Source organism: Olea europaea, unplaced genomic scaffold (assembly GCF_002742605.1).
Source record: "Olea europaea var. sylvestris unplaced genomic scaffold, O_europaea_v1 scaffold2425, whole genome shotgun sequence".
In the NCBI taxonomy this organism is placed as follows: Eukaryota; Viridiplantae; Streptophyta; class Magnoliopsida; order Lamiales; family Oleaceae; genus Olea; species Olea europaea.
In genome coordinates this window covers 47,838-55,991 of record NW_019242433.1, presented here as the reverse complement: position 1 = coordinate 55,991, position 8,154 = coordinate 47,838, and the positions used below count along the sequence as shown (strand labels likewise).

General features: G+C 34.4%; 1 long non-coding RNA gene across 1 annotated transcript; it reads left to right on the top strand.

Annotated features, from left to right (window-relative positions):
• The first annotated feature begins 682 nt into the window (after nt 1-682).
• Nucleotides 683-2,609, top strand: LOC111382060. The gene is made up of 2 exons (XR_002700457.1): nt 683-1,089; nt 1,550-2,609. It is a non-coding gene; the product is annotated as an uncharacterized LOC111382060 (long non-coding RNA).
• Nucleotides 2,610-8,154: the final 5,545 nt, after the last annotated feature.

Genomic DNA, 8,154 nt, shown 5'->3' with positions numbered 1-8,154 from the left:
GGGGGGAGCTAGGTTTGGACCACTGCATAAACCTCTTGGAAATAAAACTGGCTTGATAGACTTTAACTTGGAGAAAGTCTGACATAGGTTAGGTTCCTTAGCTTTCTAATCTAGAAAAAGAGTGGTGTACACAGTATATTCATTGTAAGCCAACTAGAAAGAACATCAACAAATAAAAGTGTTGCAATATTAGAAGAGATTTCATTAATATAGTTTCCAATTTTAAGGATTACTTTAGGAAACGTAATCAAGTTTGATGTAATAGCTTTTATTAAATATTTGGGCTTTTGTGTTGTAATAGAACAACTTTTTAATATATGAAATAAATTGAGCCATTGTTTGAGCTCCATTCTTTTTCAAAAAATACATTCTTAAACAGTGTTTAAATATCATTTTAATCACAAATTCTTTAATAAAATAATATGACACGTTTAAAGATGAAATAAATTGAGCCTTTGTTTCAGCCTCATTCTTTCCCAAAAAATACATTCTTAAACAGTGTTTAAAAATCATTTTAATCATAAATTCTTTGATAAAATAATATTACACGCAAATTCAAAATTTTTCCTTATTTTTTAACCACACATTTTCCATCAATACACTGTTCAAAAATTCAAATTTTCCTCCAAAATGAGGCTCAAACAAGGGCTGAATTTATTCCCCAATTTCTCTCTTCCTCTCTCCCTCTTCTTCCCTCTACCCCCTCCCCACCCCCCTTTCTCTTCTTCTATCTCCTTTCCCTTCTCCTATAACTCTAACAAAAATGCTACAGGTACAGGAAACTTGTTACAGAAGGGTTACAAGGTTTCAAATAATGATGATGTGGCATACTAAAAAAAAAAAAAAAAATCAATTTGAAATCGTATGTCCATTTCCCCAAATCCAAAGTCTTCCATTTTCCCCCAATTCACGCACGAAATATCTTCCCCAAACCAATCTTCCTGTACTCCCGATCACCGTCACCATCGATGGATGCACCTCCTTCACCATTGGTGCCAACAAGCTGCCTGGGAGCAGAAAATCCGATGCCGCATTCACTAAGATACCCCGACGCTGCACTCGCATCCCTCCCCTGCCACACTCCATCAGGTTGAGAATGTAAATAGTTGTGTTCGTAATTTAGCTATATTTTTCTGTGTCTTCTTCTAAACTGTTGATTTTTTTCGGCGATCGCCGTCTTCTAAAGTTTTGTTTCTAGATTTACCTTTTATTTTATTTTTTGTATTCTTCTAAATTCCTTGTCGCCAATTTTAAATGATATGGTGTGCATAATATGATTTTATGTGGTAAAGTGTTGAATTTTTTAGCAGTCGCCATCCTCTAAAGTTTTGTTTCTGGATGTAGGTTTTTTTTTTATTTTTAAAATTTAGTGTCGCCAATGTTGAATGATATGGTCTGAAATCTGTGGTTACGAATTTCCACACAGAATCAATTCATTTGTTAACGAGCTTAGGTTGTTGAAGTTTTTCACATGGATAATGAGGTTTAGGTTGTTGATGTGGAATTTTGCAACTGAGATGGATTCATCTTTGTTTATTTGTTTGTCCAGCCCGGATCGACTATAATGAGAGGAAGGAATTTAGGAGTTTGTCACGGTTGCAGAAGCAAAACTCATTACTTTGGACAATGCCCAACAAAGTGCCGATGCCCTTCGTGTAAACATGGATATCACAAGTGTTTTGAGGTGGAATGGGATACTAGTAACAAAGGGCAATTGTTCTTCACCTGTAGTAATGATTGTGGATATTTCGATTGGGTGAAAGAAGAAGTGCTAAGCGGGGAGTCAAGTTCCATTAACGAAATGGTGAATCATGAGTACAATGTGGAAGATGAAGATTTGCCAAGACTCTTTGACGGTCTAGCTCGAAGTAGTGAGAAATAAGGCGTGGACATATCAATGCACTTGAGTTTTAGCAACGGAAAGGGCATTGCGAAGTTCGATGGGAAAGGAAAGGGTTTGACTTGAACGATTTATTTGATGTATGGGTAATCTTGTCAAAATTGGTCATTGATTGATCGATTGTTATTGGATTCGTCGTAATATATGTTATGGTTGCCATAACCTTTACGATATATTTGTTCTAGTTTTTATTTGTGAACATCTTGGCTGAATCGTTTAACAAGAAAGGCTTGTGATTAAAGTGTATCTTGAAACTTTTGTAGTTATTTTTGAAACCTTTCCCCAAGTGAGATTAGGTACAGTTCGTTTTAAGAATACAAATGCAGGTTCAACCCGAGCCCTTTACCCATCCTCCCTTCATTTCTTAAACCTTCTTCCACTATGCCACACTTCCTAATCTAAAATTTCTAACCTCTTTCAAAAAATTATAGATTCCGATTTGCAGTCCAATAACAATAAAGGCGTATGCTTCCAGCGTGACGAGAAATATTTTATTGGGCATCATTGTACAAACATGGAATTACTTGGGCATGCATTCAGCTTTGTATCCAATTTAAGGGAGCTCGACGACAGAAAGGGACAGGTTGCAGATGATGAACATAATTCTATGTTATTGTGCAGTCTTCAACGTTTGTTGTATATTGTGTCACTGGTTTATATTGTACATCCACTCAGTTTTAGCTATCTAGCCCATTATCCATTTATTGTTGCATTCAGGTCTTTCTTGTTAGAGTAAATATATGGAATATAAGATATTTATCTCAATCTTTATGCTGACAATCCATAGTCTAATGTGTCCCCTTCATTGCAAAGTTCGACAAAGTCATAAGCCACACATAACAAATTTTTTTGATAACAGCAAATGGACTGGAAAACTAAAAAGACACTGCTTTTCCAGCCTACCAAATAAAGGGAGAGTAGCAAGGATAGGAATTGATTGCAGAATATATTATATGATAACTTGATGACAATAAGATGATTCCCTCAAGTTTGATACAAAAATACAACGTTCAAAACAATTACAAATTGACTGCAAAATATGTAAAAAGTTTAACCACGTTGGCTTGACAATTGAACTAGCAAAAACCAATACTTTCAACAGCATGGAATTTTCTAAGAGTCCAAGTGAGTTAACACTAGATTTTTAACAATATATTTATATGTAGAGGGCCAAGTTTACATGGGAAAAAATGGAATGATAAATGACAAATAAAAAAGGAAGATGATGAAGCAACTTTAAATAATAGATCTAGGTTTTGAACTGGAGTTGCTTTCTCTTTACTGGAGCTAGGGCTCGAATTGGACAGCAATATAAAAAGTTAACTCTTGTTGAAATTCTTTAAACCGTGTAATGGTATAGACTGCTTGAAATTGCTTTTCCATCTCAAAACATGTCGCACAAGGCACCATTTGGGAAAAGGACTTAAAATCGGCCTGGAACTCCTTGTCAACCTTACTTCTCAATGCTCGTTCATATTGTTCTACGAATTGCTTCAATGAGGTTTTTGAATGCATGTACCCATCAAAAAATACATTCATACTCTCCGAACATTGGGTTTGGTAACATCCCTGCCCAGAATGTGGTCTTCAAATAACATGGAAGGCGACGATCCCTATTCTCGTACAATCTCAATAACCAATTACTATCATGCAAGTCATATGTGTCAAGCATCGATCTCCAACCTTATTCGAATTCTTCAACAATATCTGAATCAAATACCAATCTATTTATAGTAGTGAAAATCAAGCTTTTCTGAGTGTGGTAGCCAAACGTTTTTGCCAGTTTCTTTATAATGTGCTACAAACAACATCTGTACTTCATTGTAGGAAAAATAATCTCCATGGCATTTTGCATTGCCCGATCTTGATTAGTAATGATTCTACTAGGAGCTTCACCATGCATGCACTCAAGCCACGTCCTGAATAACCACACAAAAGTCCCTATGTCCTCATTCGATAACAATCCACAGCCGAGCAGTGTACTTTGTCCATGATGATTCACCCCAAGAAAGGGGGCAAAAGGCATGTCGTACTTGTTTGTGAGGATGTAGTATCCAAAGTGACAACATCATCAAATTCTTTGTAAACTTGTCTGCATCTATTATCTGCCCAGAAAACATTCTTTAGTCATGACTCATTGTCTAAATCCATACTAAAGAAAAATCTCGAGCACCGTGCCTGCATTTTTGAAAAGTATGCATGTAATGCAATGGCATCTCCTTCTCCAAGGCATAATCGTCTCACTTCTTCAACATAATTTCAGCAATCCCTCTCCAAAAAAGTCATATTCTCATATCCATCGACTTTCACAACTGCAGAATTGTAACTCTTGTGTAAGGGGATTCCTGCCATATCAATCACTTCGAATTTTCGCTTCACACTCGCACTCAAACTTCGGTTGCATCGGTACAATCTAGACTTCGAAGGACTTGTGTTATGATTATGCTCGAGGTACACTTTGTTAATTCTCCAAATTCCAAGATTATCTAACGATGTGGTTATTCTTACTTTACAATCTGTCTGACTTGTTGGTTTCATGGAACCGCCTGTAGCATAATTTCTTTGACCTTCACGACTACACGCGAACGTCAGATATCTCACAACTCCATCGTCACTCTTTTTTGAATTCCTTTTTCGAATTGGAAAGCCTACAACGTAAGCATATCTTTTATAGAACTCCAATATTTGTCTCTCATCATTAAACATCATGCCCACTTCAGGCGGAGTCGCAACATCTCCTCCTATGTTCTCATTGCCCAATATGTTCAAATTATCCTGCATATTCTCGTCATTACAATCGACCAACAAATCATGATTGTCATCTTCCATTATTTCTTTTCCTGAGTAGCGTAAAAAATGAGAGATTTATAAGTTAGTAATGCTCGTTAACACCATAACCGTATCTATTTATGTATAGAAAACAACAAAGATATATGCATGGAGACAATCAAAATTGTAATTTCCAGTGTAGCCAAATGAATATCAAAACAAAGCCAATTCTGTGGAATTTAATTTTAATCCCAATATTTGGAGCACCCTAATTTTCCAACACAGACTATGCACAAAAAACAATTAAAACAGATCATTCACAAAAGAAGTTAGAACCTTAAACAAAACTCAACATACAGCAAGCAAAATTGAACACAAGTTTAAGCTAACCCTTCTCTATTACTGCCCGGTCAATTGCTTACCCACCCAATAAACAAAATAGCAACCATTACAAGGACAAAGAACAAACAAGAACAATTTATGTAAGCAAGACTTATACTTTATGCTCAAGAAGAAATCCAAAAAAATGAAGATGCAAAAATGAAGAGACTAATAAAATGCGATTATTTTTTGGCAGCCATGAATGAGATGCTTTTATGTGTGTGGAGACACAGAGAAGCTAGAAATTGACAACCCAACAAAGAAGATGGGAGAATACCTTTGTCTGCCATTATCGGTGAGTGCAAATTTCGAAATTCTTTTTGAGAATGGCTTCGACTTCCTATTTACATAAAGCTTAAAGATGCCCCTGTTAATTGCCCAAAAATTTGGCCGGATATGGGTGGGTCGTCAGTGGTGGGACTCGATGCCAATTTTGGGAAAAATGGTTTAGGAATCGCTGTCCCTTCTCGCGTTTTTGTTTAGTCAGCCTCTTTTTTTTTTGGATGCCATGTCATCAAATTTTGAAATCCTGTATCGTTTCTGTAATGAGGTTCCTGTACCCATAGCATTACTATAACTCTAATATCGCAGCATCTGTCAATTTGAAATGATACAATATTGGATGAGATTTTATTTAGTATAGTTTCCAATTTTAAGGATTACTTTAGGAAACGTAATCATGTTTGATGTAATATTATTTTATTAAATATTGGCTACTTAGAATAGAATCATCTGAAATCCTTTATAAAGGGACTTTTGCATTGTAATAGAACGACATTTGACATATGAAATTGAATTTCTTCCCTAATTTCTCTCTTCCTCTCCCTTGCTTCTTCCCTTCTCCCCCCCCCCCCCCCCCCCCCCCCCCCCCCCCCCCCCCCCTCCCCCCCCTTCCTCGGTGTTTGTTTTTTAGACTTTAGTTTTATCACTTTATCCTTCTATCCTCTTCTATCCTCTTTCTCTTTTCCTATAATTCTAGTATCGCATCCTATGTCAATTTGGCATTGGAGCAATTTGTTTTCCTCTGACCTAACATCCTTTCTCATCAAATTCCAAAATACAGATACAGTGCCCATAAAAAAAACAGCCCAAGTCCCATAAAGCCAAACATAAATCTAGCACAAAGCTACAATTCAATAGACCACACCACCACACCCAACCAAAACCACATAACCCTTTAATACCAATATATATATATATAACCCTTACACATTGACAACACAACACACGAGAGCATCACAGATAGCAAATTTTTTTTCTTTGTTTTAGTTGCTTATTTTAGTACAAAAAAAGGATTGTTCTCTGCGTTAGTATGTAATAGTTGTTTCTCCTATCACCAAAAAAAAAAAAAAAAAAAGAATATGCAACCCATTATACATAGAGGAAATTAGTACAAATGCTCTAAAAATTGACTCAATCAGATTAATACCCTAGATTAATTAAACATCATGTAAACCCCATATTTAAACTAAAACCCCCAAAACTCAAAATCTCCCAATTGAGTACAGAGACTACAAACGTTTAATTCTAAGTTTTCATCTGTTGGAATTTGATAAATGAAGTTTGTTACTAGATTTTAGGATAAAGATGTTGATTTAAATTTGAGTTTTGTCTCTTCCTAATTCTTAGTTATCACTTGCTGAATCTTTGTTGATTTTGTTTCACTGCTCTTATATAAATGAATGAGTAGAGATTGTAAACAAATATATAGGAAATATCAATCATTTTCTTATCTTCAATTATATTACCAAGTTATTTAACATGGTATCCGAGTTTATCCTGAAAATATTTCTTTGAAACATTTTTTATCTGAAGCCCAAATCATAAAAATCAATGGCTACAAGAACAAATATTGAAACCACTCCCTCCATGGATGTGCTGTCGCGTTCTATCTTCATCCTCAGATCATCCTAGAGCTAGCCTTGTCAACAAACTCCTTAATGGAGATAATTATGCAATTTGGAACAGATCCATTAGTATTGCCTTAAGTGCAAAGAATAAAACATGCTTCTTGGACGGTAGTGGCGGCCCTGAGTATAGGCAAGGTAGGCGATCGCGTAAGGCCCCGCTGTTGTGAGGGCCCAAAATTATGTAAAGTTAATTGGTTGATTGAAGAAAAACAACAATTATATTTATGAAATTCTGTAAAATAGAATTATTGTATGCAAACATAAGAAGCTAATAAAAATTGAAAATATAAAAATTATATATATATATATTTTAATGTTTCTTCAAATTTCTCATCCAACAATTATCCACCATTATTTTTTCAACCCAACAAGATATAAATTATCTCTCTTTGAATTAAAATTTTAAAGATTCAATTTGGCAGATTGGTTTGATCTCACTGTAATTGTTACAACCTTATAGGTTGTTTTTGTTTTTGTTTTTTTATCTCTTATCTTCAAAACGCATACTATAGTATACATAGGTTATTATTATATTATTTTGTTTTAATCTCTTGATAATAATATTGTTAGATGTTTGTTGAAAGTAATTTGAATTTAATAATTCTTTGTCCGTGTTCATACAAATACTTTTTATTTTTAAGTTAATTTCTTAATAATTAATATAAAATTAGAATCTCATTTGTATTTGATCATTATTTTCATTATTTTATTACACTATCTTTTGCAGTCAGCATTCTCCAATTTTGTCCATAAATCACTCAAATGTATATTAGATTTTGTTTGAAATGGTTGTAGTGAGAAAATAATCATAGAAACAAACATACCCATTTGCCATTGCATTATAATTCTGTTCGTCAAACTTTACTTGTAATCTGTATTGCACGTTGACATTTGACATTTTGTTAATTTCCTATTCAAATTTTTGTCTGTGTTAGATTTTTCATAATTATATTAAGCCCCTATTTGGTATTGATTAAAATGTAGTCAAAATCAACCATTAATTTTAATCACATATTTTATGGATTTTATAGCTTTTAATCCACATTTTTCATCTAATTCTATTAAAATCTACTAAAAATCTGATTTTAATCTTCATCAAACAAGGGCTAAAAATTTAAAATTGGCACAAGGCTCCCAAATTATTAGGGCCGGCCCTGTTGGATGGATCCATCAAGAAACCTTTAAAGACTGATA